The sequence below is a fragment of the Mobula hypostoma genome, chromosome 17 (assembly GCF_963921235.1).
Source record: "Mobula hypostoma chromosome 17, sMobHyp1.1, whole genome shotgun sequence".
Classification (NCBI taxonomy): domain Eukaryota; kingdom Metazoa; phylum Chordata; class Chondrichthyes; order Myliobatiformes; family Myliobatidae; genus Mobula; species Mobula hypostoma.
Window position 1 is genome coordinate 13487270 of NC_086113.1, and position 21289 is coordinate 13508558.

At 41.9% G+C, this 21289-nt stretch overlaps 1 protein-coding gene across 2 annotated transcripts in view; it reads right to left on the bottom strand.

The window, feature by feature from the left end:
- The window catches only part of LOC134357858 (apoptosis regulator Bcl-2-like), a 176834-nt gene that overhangs the window by 118415 nt on the left and 37130 nt on the right, over nt 1-21289 (bottom strand). The window lies entirely within an intron of this gene.

A 21289-nucleotide genomic window follows, 5' to 3' on the forward strand; every position in this document is an offset into this window, starting at 1 on the left:
ATTATTATAGCTTTCACTTCTGTTATCTCACAAAATCTAAGTGTACCGCTTTGAAATTAAATGATAGTGACAATGAATATTAGGCCTAACCCCAAAATCTACTATTGCCGGGGAATCGGTTACTATTCTGCCCTTCACACAGGTAAACAAGAACCATCATAACAATTTATAAGGGACGATTTACATAATATGTTCTTACTTAGAAAAGGGAGGCAGCAGAGCAGACCTGTTTAAAGTGGCATTTTTGTTATTTTTCCATCATCCCTTATCCTTTATCACAGGAATATTAAAAAGCATGTGCCAATAAGTCCACTCTCAAACTGACTTTAAGGACATTCACCGGCTTATGGTGTAAATGTTCTTCCAGTCATGATTAGTCATCGAGTCATACTGAATGAAAACAGGCCCTTCAGCCCAACAAGTCCATGCCAGCCCAGGTGCCATTCTAATCTAGTCCTACCTGCTCATGTTTGGCCTTGATATCTTCTTAAACCTTTCCTATCCATGTACCTGTCCAAATGTGTTTTAAAAGTGATTACTGTAACTGGTTCAACCACTTCCTCTGGCAGTTCATTCTATACACACACCACCCTTACTCTATGTGAAGGAGTTGCCCTTCAGGGCTCTTTAAATTTCCCCCTCTCGCTTTAAGCCTGTGCCTTCTAGTTTGTGATTCTCCTTTTAATTTAATTTTATTTATTGAGCCACTATTAGGCCCTTCCAGTCACGCCGCCCAGTAATCCCCCTATTCAACCCCAGCCTAATGACGGGACAATTTACAATGACCAACTAACCACGCCCTTGGACTGTGGGAGGAAACTGGAGCACCCGGAGGAAACCCAAGTCACGGGGAGAGTGTACAAACTCCTTACAGGCAGTGGCAGGAATTGTACCTGTACTGTAAAGTGTTGTGCTAACCACTACACTACGGTGCTACCCCTTGGGTGGGGGTTGGTACCAGACTGGGTGTGACCTTAAAGTGGTGTGCCAAAGCACATTTCTTGTTGCTGCGTACACTGTCGTAACTACATGTACTGTGTGCGACTCTATGTACTGTGTTTTGCCACGTTGGCCCCAGAGGAACGCTGTTTCATTTAGATGTATGAATGTGTATGTTTATTGACAACTAAACTTGAACTTGAATCTCTATAAGGCGCCTGCATTGCTATACAGCTGTGATAAAACTTTGAAGTTTATTTACTGATCTCTCCATTTGCATTACTGCCAGACTCCACAGCAGACTACTACGACGTTCACCTGCAAGACAGCCCATTCCTGTGTTAAAGCAATCTCCTCACAAAATGGATTGACAACTGAGTCTGCCTCAGTACTTGCAAGATCAACATCTTTAAATCACAGCGAAGAAATCAGGGGTAACCATATATCGTGTTATCAAATCAACTTGGTAAGTTGGTAAGAGGGCTGAACTCGAAGGCAGAATACAAGGTTAATGGCAGGGTTCTTAATTAACAGTGGGGAGGAACAGAGGGTCTTGGGGCTCACATTCATAGATCTATCAAAGTGTTAGGGTGGTAAAGAAGGTATATGGTGTGTTGGCCTTCATGAGTTGGGGGACTGAGTTCAAGAGCACGAGGTAAAGTTGCAGCTCATTAAACTCTAGTTTGACCACACTTGTGTTCAGTTCAGGTTACTCCATTATAGGAAGGATGTGGAAGCTTTAGAGAGGGTGCAGAGATTACCAGGATTGCTGCCTGGATTGGAGAATATACCTTAAGAGGGTAGGTAGAGCAAGTTCAGGCTTTTCTCTTTGGAGAGGAGGAGGATGAAAGGCAACTTGATAGAGGAGTTCAAGATGATAAGAGGCATAAATTGAATGGACAGCCAGAGACTTTTCCCAGGGCAGAAATTGCTAATACAAGGTATTTGGAGGAACGTATAGCGGGAGATGTCAGACATCGTGTTTTTTAAAATTTTAAGTAAGTGTTTGGAACGCACTGCCAGAGGTGATGGCAGAGGCAGAAACATTAGGGATATTTAGGAGATTCTCAGGTAGGCATATGGATGAAAGAAAAAGAGAGGGTTATGTGGGAGGGTTAGATTGGCCTTTGGGTAGTTTAAAGGGTCAGCACATCATGGGCCGAAGGGCCTGTGCTGAGCTGTAATACTCTATATTCTAACTGCCCTTTATGTGGAACTTACGATCTTTCTTGGAGTTGATGTCAGTAGAGAGAAAACAGGAAGAACTAATAACTAGTACTTAGTCCATTACTGAACACCCTACACAACTGTGTAACAGACATGCGATCCAACATTACCAAGCAGACACAACAACGGCCAATCTACACTACTGTGTAACAGGCAGTTTAATACTGGCCATTCTACACTACTTGGTAGCCAATTCATTATTGACCTTTCGATACAACTGATCAAGTTCATCTGACTGTACGTATATACAAACAGAACGATGTTCTTCCAGACCACAGTGCACCTGCAATACATATATCACACACAGCACATAAAACAAAATATCGCCACAAATAAGTTAATGAAATATAATTCAAAATGCATGTAGTGTACAGCACAGGTAAACAGTAAACCAGTAATTGAAAGCATCCTAACATCTTTATTCTAGGAAGCGCTACTTCTAAAATTCTGCTTCATACTTACTGCTGAAAAATTCTTTATACTGGGAAGTTGATGACATCTTAAGTATTCTGTGAGTAACATCAATATTTAAAGCCACATGCAGTAGAATAATTAATGCATTTACTTACAGATTATTTTGTTTACTATTAACTCCACGTAGTACATGCATCCCCTTTCGGATCAAAACAACATGCTTCAGAATATAAATAGAGATTTCAAGATAAAGAAAACTGTGGGGAAGTCTACTTCCCCAAAGTAGCATTTTTAAGGCCACATTGACCTGACTAAGAAGATTACAGGATGTTGTCTCACAATATGGTTGACGGTTTTAGAAAGGAAACAAATAAAAATGACATTATTATTCTATGGGAGGAAACCAGTACATAAAGTTCTAACTTGTTCTGATGAAGAAAAACAGCAGGATTTACTATCCTCCTACAGAACTTTTCCCAAAAATTAAAACTATTTTCTGTTATTTCAAAGTTACTCTCTGAATGCTTCAGAAAATTCAGGATTCCTACACAAAAGGCTGGGTTGGAGATATGGTGGGTGTTGGGCAGGTATTAGCGATGGTTAACCCAAATTTTTTTTCCCTCCATATGTCAGCAGCGAGTTCAAATTAAAGTTCACTCTCATTCAACCCATACACGAATATACAGCTAAACAAAGCAACCAAGGTGCATAACTCAGTATAGACACCTCATACAGCACGTAAAATGATATTACCACAAACATATTAACAGATTTAAAAAGTATTCAGTCGATGTACAAGTTGACATAAAGTGTACACATATACAATATATAATTAAATATGCAGCAGCATACTGTTACTGGCATTGTCAAAGTGACACGGTAGCATAGTAGTTAGCAGAATGCCTACAGTACCGGCAAACCTGATTCATTTCCCACCGCTATATGTAAGGATTTGTACGTTCTTGACGTGACCAAGTGGGTTTCCCCAGGGTGGTTCGGTTTCCTCCCACAGACCAAAGGAGTACAGGTTGGTAAGCTAACTGGTCAATGTAAATTGTCCCGTGACTATGCTCAGGTTAAATTGAAGGATTGCTGGCGGGCACAGGGCTGAGAGGGCCTATTCTGCACTGTATCTCAATAAAAAAAATACATCAGTAGTGTGCTGGGTGGTAGCAGGGTGTTCAGGAGTCTCACAGCCCAGGGGAAGAAGCTTTTACCCAGTCTAACACTCCTTGTCCTGGTGCTGTGGTATCTTCTGCTTGACGCTAGGTCAAAGAGATTGCGGGACGAATGGAAGGGGTCCTTGACAATGCTGGGTTACAAACACTGGCCCATAAAATAAAGACGTATTATAATTTCCCAGGTCAGCCAACAAGAGTCACCAAGCTATATAATTCCAGACTAATCTTCTCCAATCTTCATCTGAAGCCCTAATTAATATCTCTTCTGCCAAATGGCTTGGAAGGAACATCTCGCCCTGATTGTTATTGCCAGAGACCTGATGAAATCTGAGAAAGTTTATGAAATGCAGAGATGAGAAAAGGTTTAGTTCAAAGTAAGAGGAATGATGTGGAAGCTCAGCCGTCTCCCAACACAATATCCAGGCTCAGTAAGATTCAGTACACACTCAGCATTGCATAGGTAACGATACACACAGAGCAATGGGTAAGATTGGTGACCATCTGCCAAAGTGGATTTATTTCTACCCATTCTATCAGATTACAACCCAGCTTGTTATGACGAAGAATGACCTTATGGAAAGGAAAATACGCCACAAAATAAAAAGACATACGGATGACAGCTGATTTAAACGCCAAACAGCTAATCTTTCAGGATGCCTCCTACAAATGAGAAAACAAGAAAATCCTCTAGCAGATGGTAAACGAAGTAAATTAGTCTGGAATTATTTTGTTGTCGACAAACAGTATGACTCACTGACTGATCTCAGAAAACATTATTGTTTGGAGGAAGGTTATTGATTGAAAATTTAAATGTATAACCACGTTCCGTATATTATGCAGCACACACAACATGCTGGAGAAACTCAGCTGGCCAGGCAGCACCTGTGGAAAGGAGGAAACAGCTGACATTTTGGGCTCAGACTCTTCATCGGGACTGGGGGAGGGTGGGGGGGGTGAGATGCCTGAATTAGAATGTAGGGGGAGGGCTAACAGCCTAGGTGGGATGTGATAGGTGAAACCAGGTGGATGGGAAAGGTCAAGGACTGGAGAAGAAAGAATCTGACAGGAGTGGAGAGTAGGACAGTAGGAGAAAGGGAAAGAGGAGCTGAGCCCAGGGGGAAATAATAGGCAGGTGAGAAGATGTAACAGGTCAGAGGGGGGTAATAGAGGAAGGGGCAGGGGCTGTTCACGAGAAGGAGAAATCGATATTCATGCCATCAGGTTGCGGGGTACTGTACAGTATATTTTTTTATGAATTAAAATGATCATGTTTTGGCTCGTGCTTTATCTGACCAAGTGCATTCTCAGTCTGCCATCAAAAAACGTGAAAAGATGTGTTTTTAAATAATATCCAGTTCAGACCACAACAGAATACTGATGTTGCAAGTTATGCAACATTGTGAAGCGCTGTGTCATTCCATAATGCAAGATAATCAGACCACTTACTTGCAATTGTGACAATGCATGAAGCAACACCTAATACTTGTAACAGACAGCCAAGCTTCACTTGGCCAACCTAAACACCCACAAGAGAAACCTAGGCTGGTCTGGAGGCGCCAACGCACACGGTCGGAATAAGCTGCAAGCTGAGCCAGCTTCATCATGGACACTGGGCTCCTCACCATGTTGAAAAGGCGATGCCTCAAGAAGGCAGCAACCAACAGTAAGGACCCTCAGCACCATCTGAAACATGCCCTCTCCTCAACACAACCATCAGGGAGGAGCAGGAGACTGAAAAAACTTAATTTTAGAAACAACTTCTTAACCTCCATATTAAGACATGAACGATTCATGAACCCATGAAGACTGCTTCACAATTTTGCACTACCTATTTATTTTCTTTAGATTTCTTACAGTAACATGTAATATATCTCATTCATTCCACTGTACTGCTGCCACAATACAACAAATTATATGACATATATCAGTCAGATTCAGGTTTACCATCACTGACATATGTCATGAAATAAATGTGATTCGGAGCTGTGAGAAGAGAATTCTACATTCCCTTAATACCAGGCTGAATCATCTGCCAGTTTAAGTCATTATGAAAGTTTCATGGGGTCCTGGACATAAAGTTGTGCATTCACCCCTGGACCAACTCTTCAGATCTAAAAAGTCAGCTTATCCGTATGCTTCACAGATCCTTCACACGTAGAGAAACAGGATTTGTTTCAATATCACTGGCATGTATCGTGAGATTTGTTAACTTTGTGGCAGCAGTACAATGCAATACATAGTAATAGAAAAAAACAGTGAATTACTTGCAACACACATCAAAGTTGCTGGTGAACGCAGCAGGCCAGGCAGCATCTCTAGGAAGAGGTGCAGTCGACGTTTCAGGCCGAGACCCTTCGTCAGGACTAACTGAAGGAAGAGTGAGTAAGGGATTTGAAAGTTGGAGGGGGAGGGGGAGATCCAAAATGATAGGAGAAGACAGGAGGGGGAGGGATGGAGCCAAGAGCTGGACAGGTGATTGGCAAAAGGGATATGAAAGGATCACGGGATGGGAGGCCCAGGGAGAAGGAAAAGGGGGAGGGGGGAGAAAAAACCCAGAGGATGGGCAAGGGGCATAGTCAGAGGGACAGAGAGAGAAAAAGGAGAGCAAGAGAAAGAATGTGTATATATAAATAAATAACGGATGGGGTACGAGGGGGAGGTGGGGCATTAGCGGAAGTTAGGGAAGTCAATGTTCATGCCATCAGGTTGGAGGCTACCCAGATGGAATACGAGGTGTTGTTCCTCCAATCTGAGATAGTGAGATAGTGCTCATGGGTTCAATGTCCATTTAGAAATCGGATGGCAGAGGGGAAGAAGCTGTTCCTGAATCACTGAGTGTGTGCCTTCAGGCTCCTGTACCTCCTTCCTTATGGTAGCAAAGAGAAGGGGGCATGTCCTGGTTGATGGGGGCCCCTAACAATAGACTCCGCCTTTCTGAGGCATTGCTCCCTGAAGATGCCCTGGATAATATGGAGACTAGTGCTCATGATGGAACTGACTGAGTTTACAACTGTCTGCAGTTTTCTTTGATCCTGTTCAGTAGCAACACCACACCCCAACTTCTCCCATACCAGATGCTGATGCAGCCAGTTAGAATGCTCTCCACAGTACCTCTGCAGAAGTTTGACTGTTTGTTAGGAAGCCATCACGTGGCCACTGTTATGTTAATCCAACAAACGTGAACAAGCAACTCCTCCCGGGTACTTCCACTGGATGTCAGAATAGCTGTAACAAGGGCAACAAAGGATGCAGCCTGTCCATACCCATGTCTTTGCTCCATGTGAGACTCCTCCAGTCTTTTCTTATGAAGCATCATCAGACTATTTCCAAAACTTGGAATTATTCCATCAAAACTAAAATCTAATTTGATTCATTGTCAACAAATTGGCTGCACCATCTGTCTACATAATAGAAAACACTCATAGATCATAAAACCTTCAGTGTGGCAGATGAGACTGACTGTACCGAAAATTTTATTTTACAATGTGAGGCTTCACTTCCCCAAGGAAATCAATGCTGTAGTTTATATTTCTTTATCCCCTTTATTTTTTCCCCTCTTTCCTTTAGAAAGGGTTAGAAAGAAAGAAAGATTAGCTTTATTTATACATCACTTTATACGTCACTTGCGTCAAATCAAATCAGTGAGGTTTACGCTGAGGGCAAGTGTCGCTCACAATTTACTAACCCTAACCAGTACATCTTTGGAAAATGAGAGGAAACCACAGCCCCCAGAGGGAACCCACACAGTCATATGAAGAATTCCTTAGAGACGGCAGCAGGAATCGAACCTGGATTGGTGATCACCAACACTGTAAAGTGATTGCACCAACTGATATGCCACTGTGCTGCCCACGTAGCTTCCTAAACAAGCCACCAAGCAGTCTGTTAGGAAGCCATCACATGGCAACTGTTATATTGATCCAGTTCGGTAAGTGTGAGCAAGCAATTCCTCATGAGTACTTCCACGGGATGCGAGACTGGATGACGAGGGCAGCATTTAACTTCTATCCCTGATTATTCTCAGGAAGACGGTAGTGGGTCATATCTTAAACAACCACAGTCCTTCTGTGAAGGTAATCCCACAATGCTAGGAATGGCCCCAATCACCACAAAGAAGTGGTGTTAACAACAAAGAAATGGCGGTACACATCCGACTGCAAATTGAAGGAAACTGATCAGTGGTTGGAACTGCTGTGAGAATACCCCGACAGTCTGGTTCCTTAAGGTTGCTACAGCCAGGGTTGGCAGTTGGGATAAGTTCCCTCAGCCTATTAAATGCTCCCAACGGCGTGCATCTCAAATAACCCCTGACAACCAAGTTGAGCTCCTGGCCTTCACGTGTGGCTTAGCAACTAAACCCAGCGGAACCTTTTCTACTGACAGGAGAAGGGGCAAAGGCAGGTTACTGGCACCTTAAAACCAGTCGCTTCACACAGATGTGGTTGGCAGCTCACCTCGGAGGAGGAAAGCTCTCGGTCTCAAACCTCCACCGCCTTGCGGCTGTACCCAGTCATGGGGAAAGCTTCGGGGAGTAAACCCCAAGGAATAATCTGGATCTGCAGACCCTACGCTGAATCCAACGCCGACTAGCAAAGCCTGTGATATGGCTGGTGTCGAGCTGTGTGGGTTTCTGCCGTCCCTTTGGATTCAGCCGCTCCACAGAGAGGGGGAGCCTGCTACGTGCTACGTGAGCAACAGCTTGCTCTTCCTATTATTCCGGCCTGGCTTGCATGTGACATAAACAGCTGGAACACAACATCCATGGTTGGCCCCAACCAATGGAAGGCCTCAGTGTTAGTCTATTATGTGGGAGGGAAGGGCAAGATTACTGTAAAGACCATTTTATTAATGAGTATTAATAAAATCCCTTCATGCCCTGACCAGTCAAGAATCTGCCTTAAATATACATAAAGATGTCCTCCATAGCTGTCTGTGGCAAAGATTTCCACAGATTCACCACTCTCGAGCTGAAGGAATTCCTGCTCATCTCCGTTTTAAAAGGGTACCCTCTATTCTGAGGCTGTGTCCTCTGGTCTTAGACTCTCCCATTATTGGAAACATGCCTTTCACCATTCGACAGGTTTCAATGAGATCACCCCTCATTCTTCTGAATTCCAGTGAATACAGGCCCACAGCCATCAAAGGCTCTTCATATGATGAGCTGTTCAATCCTGGAATCATTTTCGTAAATGATATGGGCTGCCAGCGGCGGTGGTGGAGGCAGAAACAATGGGGTCTTTTAAGAGACTCCTGGATAGGTACATGGAGCTTAGAAAAATAAAGGGCTATGGGTAAGCCTAGGTAGTTCTAAGGTAAGGCCATGTTCAGCACAGCTTTGTGGGCAGAAGGGCCTGTATTGCGCTGTAAGTTTTCTATGTTTCTAAGATTGGTCTTTAACAGTATATTAAGAAGCCAGCACAACATGGTGGGCTGAAGGGCTTGTACCATACTGTTCTACGCTCAGTGTAATACATACAAGTGCTGGGGAACCTCAGCAGGTCAGACAGGGGAGGGGTAGGAGCACAAGCTTGAAGGTGATAGGTGAAGCGAAGCGGGTGGAGGAGGGGGATGAACTGGGAGGCGGAAGGTGGAAGAGGTAATGGGTTGAAGAAGGAGGAATTGGATAGGAGAGGAGAGTGGACCATGGCTGTTAGGGAAGGAGGAGGGGTGGAGATGATAAGCAGGCGAGGAGAAGAGGTAAGAGGCCAGAGAGGGGAATGCACGAGTGAAGAGGAGGAGGAAAAATTAAGATAAGTTAGAGAAGTCGACCTTCACGCCATCAGCTAGGAGGCTACCCAGAGCCAGAGTATGAGGCTTTCCATGTTTTATGAATGTTACAAATATAATTGCCACCGAAATGATATGGTGGTACAAAATATTACAGACAATAAACATACAATTATATCTGTATTCATTCCTCTCCCCAAATCAAAAAATTGCAGAAATGTAAAAGGAAAAGAAAGTTAGTGTGCAGGTGTTATTTGCTTAGAGATGGCAGTACTGTTGTTCTGGGCAATCCCCATTTTCAAGTTAATCCCCTTTTATAATTAAAGATTTCTGATAAGCACAGAACTAAATAACTGAAGGCGATGATTAAAAGTTCAAGATATATAAAAGGGTGTTTTTCCTTTCAATGACTCATGCAGTAAAATGGGAAATGCTTTATCAAACAAAAGAAATTAGCAATTCGCTTTTATGCATCTACAGAGGAGTGAAGAGGAATGTCAAATGAATAATTTCACTGAGATAACATGCCGGTATAAATGAGTGGACGATAAGTATGAATGTATATATAAAAAAAAAATCAACCTTGGAAACATCTGCATGCATTATTTAAAGCATTGTGTCTATTTCCTCAGCTTTAGAGAGGGTGCAGAGGAGATTTACCAGGATTCTGCTTGGACTGGAGAGGCTATCGTATCAGGATAGGTTGAGCAAGCTAAGGCTTTTCTCTTTGTAGCAAAGGAGGACGAGAGTTGACTTGATAGAGGTGCATAAGATGATAAATGGCATTGGTCAAGTAGACAACTGGAGTTCAGAGATCAAATCCGGAGCCCTTCCGTAAGGAGTCTTTGTACGTCCTCCCCACGGAATGCCTGTGTTTTCTCCAGATCACCAGCTTCCTCCCACACTCCAAATCTGTACCAGGTAAGTTAATTGGTCACTGTAAATTGTCCCTTGTTCAGGTTAGAGTTAAATCAGGATTGTCAGGGCGACGCAGTTTAAAGGGCCAACTCTGCGCTGTATCCCAAATTAAATAAAATAATAAATAAGATTTGTACTCCCAGGATGAAAATGGCTAATATGAGGGGCATAATTTGAATGGGATTGCAGGAAACTATTGGGGGGGGGGGTACTAGAGGTTATTATTATTATTTTTTTTACACAGAGAGTGACGGGTGCACCGAGGTGATGGTGGAGGCAGATACATTATGGACATTTAACACACTCCTCGAGAGGTACATGAATGATATTAAAATGGAGGGCACTGCGGAAGGGAAGGGTTGGATTGATCTTAGAGTAGGTTAGACGGTTGGCACAACATCATGGGCCAAAGGGCCTGTATTATGCTGTAATGCTCTATGTTCTATTTCAGGGGTAGGAAACCTTAAGCACAAATGATTCGCTAGCATGTGTTATTCATTAATTTGAGGCCAAACATAACTAGATGTATTTCAATGGATAATTCCCATACTTCAAGTTTTTTTATGGCATTTATCTGGCCCAACGTCCCCTCATTAATACGCGATCTGGCCCACAAAGGCAAAAAAGTTGCCGACCTCTGTTCTATTTGATATTGCACTTGAAAAGGGTTGAGTTCTTTCAAACGAACAGCCAGATTGCTAATTATGCCACACGGAATACTCTAAAGGAATGAAAGAAATAAGAAGTATCAGAATCGGATTTATTATCACTGACATATATGTAAAATTAAATAAGAAGTGCAAAAAGAAAACAAAAATAGTGAGCTGTTGTCCACAGTTCATTGTCCTTACAGAAATCTATGGAAGAGGGGAAGAACCTGTTCCAACAATGTAGAACGTGTGTCTTCAGACTCTTGCGCTTCCTCTCTGATAGCATTAATGAGAAGGCGTATAGTAGCCATTTTGAAATTTGCACACAGCAAGCACCCACTGACAATATGAATCAGATAGTCTATTTCAGTGATGAGAACTGACAGCTGAACGATTGCCAGGAACCAGGGAAAACTCTTTAGCTCTTCTTTGAAAAGTGTCAAAGGGGTTTTACATCCATCTGAGAGAGCAGATGTGACCTTGGTTTGATGTCGTGCCCCATGAGTGTGACCCTTACACCTCCCCTCAGTGTCCTCACAAATCCTACAGATTATCAAGGCAGGCTTTTGACAAATCCCTGAAGTAGGACTTTAAACTATAATCATTTGCCTCAGAGGTATGAGCAATAGATAGCATGAAAGGAACTCAATACTGCACCAACATTCATTGTTTAATCTCTTTCCAAGAGTGGGATGTGGACTGAGAATCGGGGGTCTAGAGTAGACTGCAGCAGACGCTGGGAATCCAACATAAAAATGCGAAATGCTGCAGGATTAAAGTCAAGAACAACAAAAACTGAGTTCATGTTGTAAAATAAAAATCAAACATGTAGAAAGTTGGCAAAGAGGGAACGGTGGGGAAAATAATGGGATTTTTTTCTGATCTGTATGTAGCTTAAATATTTAGTAACACACATAAAAATTGCTGGTGAACGCAGCAGGCCAGGCAGCATCTATCTGAAGAGATACAGTCGACGTTTCGGACCGAGACCCTTCGTCAGGACTAGAATATTTAGTATCCATTTTATAAATCTTCTGTCTCTACTCCCCATTTTCCTTTGCTTTCCATTTAAAATTTACTATAAAGTGCAGTAAACAGAGGGAAAAAACTAAATCAAATCAATATTTGGTGTGACCACCTTTGCCTTTAAAACTGTGTCAATTCTGTTAGCTAGATTGTTGTTCAGTTTTATAAGATTGCTCCAAATATCTTGGAGAACGTGCCACAGTTCTTCTGCAGACTTTGGCTGTCTCACTTGCTTCTCTCTCTCTCTCCAGGTAATCCCAACCTCAATGACATTGAGATCAGGGCTCTGAGGAAACCATATTAAAGATCTACGGTGCCTAAGACTTTTGCACAGTATTGTATATTTCATGATAGTTTATTGTACATGTCATGTATTATACTGTGGTGCTGCTGCAAAACAACAACTTTCACATCCCAATAAACCCGATTCTGATTCAAGGCCTTAATTACACTCAGTAAACTCCAGTGAGCAAATCACGTCATTCCTACAAGTTCTCAAAACAGTACAGCTGATCGGCATAGCCACAGCAGGCTCACAGTTCTGCTTCCGTGCTGAATGGCGTCCAAATGGCAATCTTTGCCCGTGTCCATTTTGCACGAAATAAAATGTTCAAAGGTATTTTCAAACCCTTCTTGTAAAATGGTGACACCTTGCCTGACTCCTTTGGATCACCGGCCCAAGATTACAGCAGCAGTCAAGACATGATTGAGAATCTACGTTCCCAGAAACCCAGTGAAGAATGCAGAAGTAAGCTCCTCACAAATCATCCATCCAGCTGCCTTGCCAAGCAGCTCCTGCTCTTACTGCCTTCATCAAAGGCCACAGAGCAGAAGTGAAACCAAGGCATCCTTGATCCTAAGGAACTGCCTGAAGAAATAAGTTTGCTAAACTTGTTGAATTTCAAGTTCTTCCACTTAATAAACCAAAAGCTGATAAAGGAGTCACTTCAGAAAACTTTTGTCATTTCTCTTCTCTGAACCAAATTTAAGAAGAATACCAACGTTGGGAAGGTATGAGGAGAAACAGACAGGGAAGAGTCTGCTGTAAACAGAGTCCAGTGTTAAGAGCACTAAAGTCAAACCGTTGAGTGTGACCACTGAGCCTGCTGTTAATTTCAATACTTTTAGGTTATACTATGACCCGCCAAGAGATATCAGGTTTTTTGGGCAACCCAACCTACACAGTATCAACTTACAAAGAATAGTATCAACTTGTTTCTGTCAAGGTTTGGCACATGCAGCACAGAGAAAAATAATATATCATTAGTTTAAATAAACTTGGGAAGCAATCCATTGGGGGAATTCTGTTATTAGCAGTCAAAAAGAGTAACATTTTCCCTCTCCTATCAGATTACTACTTCTTCAGCCTATTCAACCTTTCCCACCTATCAATACCAACTTCTCGCGTCATTTTCCCCTCCCCCACCCATCCACCTTCCCTCTCATCTGCCAGCATGTCCTCCCTCCCCTCCCCCTACCTTCTTAGTCTGTCTTCCGTCCTTCCTCTCCAGACCTGATTCGGACCGAAACAATGACTGTACATTCTCCCCCACAGATGCTGCCTGACGTGCCGAGTTGCTTCAGCGTTTTGTGTATGCTGCTCTGAATAAATGTTTCCAGCAGATGCTGGAGGTCCAATGTTTTTTTTATATTATAATAAAATGATTCAAGATTTATGAAGCACAAACAGATGGTCTGTAGAGCATGCAGGTTATTCATCATTCACAACTCAGTCACAGGTAGATAGAGCCATAAAGAGAGCTTATGGCACATTATAAACACTGAAATTGTATAAGGCATTGGTAAGGCCAAATTTGGAGTATTGTGTACAGTTCTAGTCACCGAATTATAGGAAAGATGTCAACAAAATTGAGAGAGTACAGAGGAGGTTTACTAAAATGTTGCCTGGGTTTCATCTCCTAAGTTACAGAGAAAGGTTGAACAAGTTAGGTCTTTATTCTTTGGAGCGTAGAAGGTTCAGGGGGGACTTGATAGAGGAGTTTAAAATTATGAGGGGGATTGATAGAGTTGACGTGGATAGGCTTTTTCCATTGAGAGTGGAGAAGATTCAAACAAGAGGACATGAGTTGAGAGTTAAAGGACAAAAGTTTAGGGGTAACATGAGGGGGAACTTCTTTACTCAGAGAGTGGTAACTGTGTGGAATGAGCTTCCAGTAGAAGTGGTTGAGGCAGGTTCAATGTCGTCGTTTAAAGTTAAATTGGATAGCTATATGGACAGGAAAGGAATTGAGGGTTATGGGCTGAGTGTAGGTCGGTGGGACTAGGTGAGAGTAAGAGTTTGGCACGGACTAGAAGGGCCGAGATGGCCTGTTTCCGTGCTGTAATTGTTATATGGTTATATGGTTGTAAACACGAGAAAGTCTGCAGCTGCTGGAAATCCAAAGCAACACACACCAGATGGTGCAAGAGCTCAGCAGGTCAGTCAGCACCTATGGAAGTCAACGAGCAGTCGACTCTTCAGGCCAAGACCCTTCTTCAGGACTCTTTGGCCTTCACAGATCAACATGCTGAGTGCAGGAGTTAGGATGTTATGTTGAAGTTGTATAAGACATTGTTGTGGCTTAATAAGGAGCACTGGGTGCAGTTTCGGTCGCCTACCTAGAGGAAAAATCTCACTAAGATTATAACAGTGCAGAGAAAATTTACAAGGATTTGCCAGTGCTTGAGGACCCAAGTTATAGGGAAAGGGTGAGTAGTTTTGGACTTTATTCTCTAGAGCATAGGAAAAAGAGAGGAGATTTGATCATGTGGATAGTCAGAGGCTTTTACCCAGGGCTGAAATGGCGAACATGAGGGGAGCACAGTCTTAAGGTGTTTGGAAGTAGGAACAGAGGAGATGTCAGGGGTAAGCTTTTTTTTAAAGCGCGGAGAGTGGTGAGTGCCGTGGAATGGGCTGCCAGCGATGGTGGTGGAGGCGGATACGATAGGGTCTTTCAAGAGACTCTTGGATAGGTACGTGGAGCTTAGAAAAATGGAGGGCCATGGGTAACCCTTGGTAACCTCTAAAGTAAGTCCATGTTCGGCACAGCATTGTGGGCCGAAGGGCCTGTATTGTGCTGTAGGTTTTCTATGTTTATAGTGTATACAAAATGATGAAGGGTATAGATTGGGTAAATGCAAGCAGGCTTTTTCCACTAAGGTTGGGTGAGACTGGAAGTCTTGGGTTAAGAAGGAAAGGTAAAATGTTTATGGAGAACATGAGGGGGAACTCAGTGGAACGAGCTGCAGCAGAAGTGATGGATGCGGGTTTGATTTCAACATTTAAGTAAACTTTGAATAGGTACATGGATGGAAGGAGGACAATGGTCCAGGTGCAGATCAGTGGGACTAGACAGATCAATAGTTTGCATGAACTACATATGCTGGCCGGTGGCGTAGTGGCATCAGCACCGGTCTTCGAGGCAAGTGGTCCCGGGTTCAAATCCAGCCGGCCCCTGGCATGCTTTCCATCCATCCTGAGTTGGGCGTTGAGCTAGCAACCTATTGCATCCACCGAAAATCTATTTCAACTCGGCCTCATGAAAAAACAAACACTAAGGAAACAGCAAAAAAAGAGCGCCGCCCAATGCGCCACAAGGTGTAAAAAGGAACATTAACAAATGGACTAGATGGGCCGAAGGGCCTGTTTCTGTGCTGGAGTGCTCTGTGACTCTCTGACCTTTTAATGCATCTGGAAGAACCACTCTAACAGAATGATGTTCAGGTACTGAATTGTTAGGCGCTGAAAGAAATTAATAACTTAGACTGACTCAGCTTTAACTGGCCGACATGTTCTGAGAAGATTTACTACTTTCCTACGTATCCCAGGCCTCTCAAAGACCAACCCTACATCCCCTGTTGTGAGAGGTGGAAATGGGCAAGGCCGGCCAACAGGACTCTGGTGTAGCTGTAGAGGCCAATCCCTTGTACAGTGGATGCACTAGATTGCAGAAGGGATGATGAACTCCCACTGTACCATTGACTTCAGACGAAGAAGGAGACGGAAGTTCATCAATGGCCTACACTCTACTTAGGAGCTAAGGGCCCAGGTAAATAAATACATATTCCAGGTTGTTATAGAAACTATCACCAAATAAATGGCCAAGATCCAGCTAGCTACGTACAGTATATAATAAATACATACAACAAACTGAAAAGGTGCTCCTAATGAAAAAGGAAGCCCTATGGATACTCCTTGAAAGAGCCAACTACTGGATGTTGGTGATGGCATTCAGAATGCAAAAAGGCTGAAAGACTGGAATGAGCTTTTTTTCTTTAGAATCCATCTTGTGATTTACAGTTTGAAAGCTCTGAGCTCAGGTTCTAAAATGGAAAGATTCAAACAGCTCTCTTAGTAAATAAAACGCAACAACAATGGAAAAAAAGTGTTTGAAGCAGCAGATATGACACTTGTACAACAGAAATATTCTGAAGACAGTCAAACCCAGGCCAGGAAATCTGGCAGATATTTACAAATAAGCTACTTTCAGTTTTAATACAAATTTTGAAAGTTACTGTAATTAGTTTAGCCAATTTCTGTAAAGTTGATAACGTTAACCATGATCACAGTTCTCAATCAGTTACGTGAATTGGTTGGTATCATACAAGAGGCTTGGCTTGCAGTCTGTTCTTATAAGTCGTAGGGTCATAGTACTACAGCAGAGAAGCAAACCCTTTGGCCAAACTGTTATTAGCTGAGTTTCATCATCGTGTCCATTCTAATAGCACAACCGTGAAATTTCTTCGGTTGCCTGCTGCTCAGCATCGAGTCTAAAGCATTAACGCAACATGTCCTGATGACTGCAAAACCATGCGCTGACAAGTGACAACACAGGAGCTGGCCATCATGCAAGGCAAAAGTAGGTCCAGTGATAGACTGACCTGTTGGAACGCAGATAGGGACCAAACACATTAGAAAAGCTGCTTAATAAGCAACAACAACCAAAAGAATTGTTAATATCTATGAATCCAGCTCTGTGTGAAAATATGCAAGCTACCAGTCAGAATATTCATAGTTTCACTTTTGACCTGAATGCAATGAAAACATTTTAGATTGAAAATAAAATCATTCGGTGAATCTCAACTTCACCACACAGCTGAACAAACTGCTAGCAAGTTTTTTTTATTTGACGTGTGCTCAGACTTGCGAGAATTATAAATGTTTAAATATATTTATGATTTCAAAATGACTGTTCCATTTGAAGTGAAAAAGTGTGCAGTGGTTGAGGTAAAATGTCCTCCATCAGATCTCCTAAAGAATCAGAATCAGAATCAGGTTTATTATCACTGGCATGTGACGTGAAATTTGTTAACTTAGCAGCAGCAGCAGTTCAATACAATACATAATCTAGCAGAGAGAGAAAAAAATAAATAAAACATAATATTAAATAAGTAAATCAATTACATATATTGAATAGATTTTAAAAAGCATGCAAAAACAGAAATAGTGCATATTAAAAAAAGTGAGGTAGTGTCCAAATCTTCAATGTCCATTTAGGAATCGGATGGCAGAGGGGAAGAAGCTGTTCCTGAATCGCTGAGCGTGTGCCTTCAGGCTTCTGTATCTCCTACCTGATGGTAACAGTGAGCAAAAGGGCATGCCCTGGGTGCAGAGGGTCCTTAATAATGGACGCTGCCTTTCTGAGACACCGCTCCCTAATGATGTCCTGGGTACTTCGTAGGCCAATACCCAGGATGGAGCTGACTAGATTTACAATAAGCCCAGCCTAAGAGCAACTGAAAAATAAGTTATATTGTTAGTGTCTACTGAGTGGAAAGAGTCAAAGAGCTCCACTCTTTGAGGAATCCTCCCTCATTCTTTGCCCCACTGATTACATGCTAGCCATCAAGCACACATTTCTATATGACATATAAGGCGGCTATTTAGCCCATCAAATCTTCTCCGCCATTCAATCATGGCTGATTTATTTTTCCTCTCAACCCCATTCTCCTGCCCTTTCCTCCATAACTTTTGCAGGCCAAACTAGCCATCAACCTCCACTTTAAGTATGCCCAATGGCTTGGCTTCCACAGCTCTTTGGCGATGAATTCCACAGATTCACCATCCTCTCTGGCTAAAGAAATTCCTCCTCCTCTCCATTCTAAAGGGTCTCCTTCTATCCTAGACTGTCCCTCTCTATCCAGGACTTCCAATATTCGATAGGTTCCAATGAAATCCTCCCTCATTGTAAACTCCAGAAAGTACAGGCCCAGAGCAATCAAGCGCTCCTCATATGCTTTCCCAATGCTTCTACTTCTGGTATGCATCATGTAACACCAATATTACTGTTAACATTTATTATCCTTCACAACCCCATTCTCCCGCCTTCTCCCTATGGCCCTTAGTAATCAAGAACCTGTCAACCTCCACTTTAAATATACCCAGTGACTTGGCCTCCACAGCCATTTGTGGCAACGTAGTCCACAGATTCAAGCATTCGAGACAGACAAGGAGAAATCTCTTCACCAAGAGAGTGGCGAATCTTTGGAACCGCCTGTCCAAGAAGATAAAGGAAGTTCACTCATGAAGTACATACAGAACAGTAACTGTTAGACTTTCAGATACTAAGCAACTCAAGTTTGGTGAAGGACGACAGTCATGTCTTTATTTCTTTATATAATTCTTTTTCCTTTATAATTGCTGAACGCTGTTTTTTGTTGCACGCCATTGCACCACAGCAAATTCCTAATTTCGTGTAAATGCACATAGCGAATAAAGTTGATCCTTGAATGGTGAAGAAAGCATAGCAGTTCATCTATTTCTTATGTTTGTTTGTAAACTAAGTTATTTTTTGAAAATAAAATTCCTTTATTTTCAGTCCTAATGAAGGGTCTCAGCCGGAAACGTCTGCTGTTCTTTCATTTTCATCGATGCTGCCTGACCTGCTGAGTTCCTCCAGCATTTTGTGTGTGTTTTGCTTTTTAAAAAAAATGGCCTGCTTCTGTTTAATCATATGAGAATATCCCTTGCTCCTTTAACAATGCATTCTAATTTAGTTCTGTATTCGGTATTTGATCCCACTGCAATTTTAAACACTTAATTTATGGGTCATTGTTCTTAAAGACAATGCGTTTGATGTAAAACAATTTTCACATAATTCACACGCCCAGCTCTTTGGGTGTGTACATTTGACAAGCATTTTCTAGATTGCTTATAATCATAATTGTTCTTTAAATACAGCCGTAATAAAATTATGAACATTTCAAGATATAGCATTCACTATGCTGTACTCCTAGTGCATGCTCAGAAGATGATAAAACAATCTCAATTATAGACCAAGTTGTGATTGGCTTTTCAGATCAATTAGCATCTGCTTTAAGATCATCCGCAATAGGAAAGTTGTTGTCAGCTGTTGTGTGCCTACATCCCAATACACCATAAGTGTCAAAATGCACTAATTTCTAATACATTTTCCAGTTATAAACATCATCTTCACCCTCATTTAAATGCCAACATTTAGAATTTATCAATTTTAGCCCAAACACCACAGTTGAAGCTCAGATAAGGACATGGGTGAGAGGGATTTAGTGGGCTATGGTCTCAGTGCAGGTTGATGGACCAGGCAGAATAACAATTCGCCACAGATTAAATGGAAGTTAAGGAATAATACAGCAAAGTACGTATACATGTGATCCAATAAAAAAGTACTTATTATCAAGTGGTATCAATAATGGAAAACATTTCTACCCACATCCACAAAAACAAACAGAAAGATTAAGATTGAATCATACAACTAAACATCAGTGGGCTTTTCTTGATGACGGGTATTTAACATTTTATTGATAACAGTTCTGAGGAGGAAATTTAATTATTAAATTAAATGTGTACAGTTCAATAGATGATAGCCCTAATAAGGCAAAACTATTATACTGTCCATAACGGCACAGCCTTTTGTTTTAAAAAGAACAGCACTTTAAATATATTTCACAAGCAAAAATGCCACATATATTTGCAAAACATGTTGCTTGATTGTAATCCATGTCTTTCAAGTGAAAGGTCAGAGGCCAAATGAAGAAGAGAGCTTTGGTCTAAGTTCCACAGGAAAATTGCACAGTTCTTGCTATTTAACTGAGAGAATGTTTCATTTCCACTCATTTTTCTTTATTTCTCTCCGCGCCTTGTGGTGCATCGGTTGGCAACCTTGCCGTTTCTTTAGCATTTGTCTGTTGCTAGCTCAACACACAGCCCGGCACGGATGGAACACGTGCAAGGAGCCGGCTGGATTCGAACCTGAAACCAGTCTGGTGCTGATGCCACTACACCACCAGCTGGCATGTTTATGCTTATTAAGAACACAGTATCATTGTGATTAATCATTTGATGCTCTTGAATCAGGGACTTCAGTCAAGCAACATGGAATAACTGCCTTTGTCAATTTATTTATTCAATTCAATCCAGTCCATCTATTTACTATTACGGTTTGTCTTTTTTTGTACTTTGGCTTATTTGCCCGTCTTTGTGCGCAGTTTTTCCATTGATTCTATTGTATGTTTTTGTTCTACTAGGAATGCCTGCAAGAAAATGAATCTCAGGGTAGTAGATGGTAACATATGTTACAGCAACTTTTGGGTTTAGTACACTTACATTTAGCAAATGACTTCGGCTATCCGTCTTTGGGTCTGAGTATAAATTGTGGATTTAATTTGAGTAAAGCTCTGAACAGTGGGTTCCTAGAGCCATGAATCCCAGACCGGACAACGCTGATTAAAATTCATTTGGATGTCTGTGGTGAGAGTGCAAATTGGAAGGCATGAAGTTTGTGTGTAGTTTCAAAGAAAGCTTTGTAGGTACATTGTAAATATGGAATTGTCCTTTGGTGTTTAGCACATAAAACATCAAGCCCCACGTTAGACCAGCCAGACAGTTTGACCGAAAGCATCTCCAAATGATGTCTGCTGTACCTTATTTTGTCGAATAAAGAACCAGTTTCATATCTACCAGTACTGTTCTCCGGTGACTTCATTCACGCAACAGCAACGCATACCTACTTTGAAAATAAACTTACTTTGAACTATTACATCTATCAAGATGCTAGGCAGCTTTCATTATTTTCCTCTCATGTTCCATTAGGTCAAATCATAATCCAGTGGTTAAAGTACAATTCTACTACGATGGCTCAGAATTGAAAGCGTGTTTATATTTTGTTTGCATTAGGAACTGCGTATTGTCTCAAGTGCACACCTAGTCTACAAATTTGCTAATTTTCT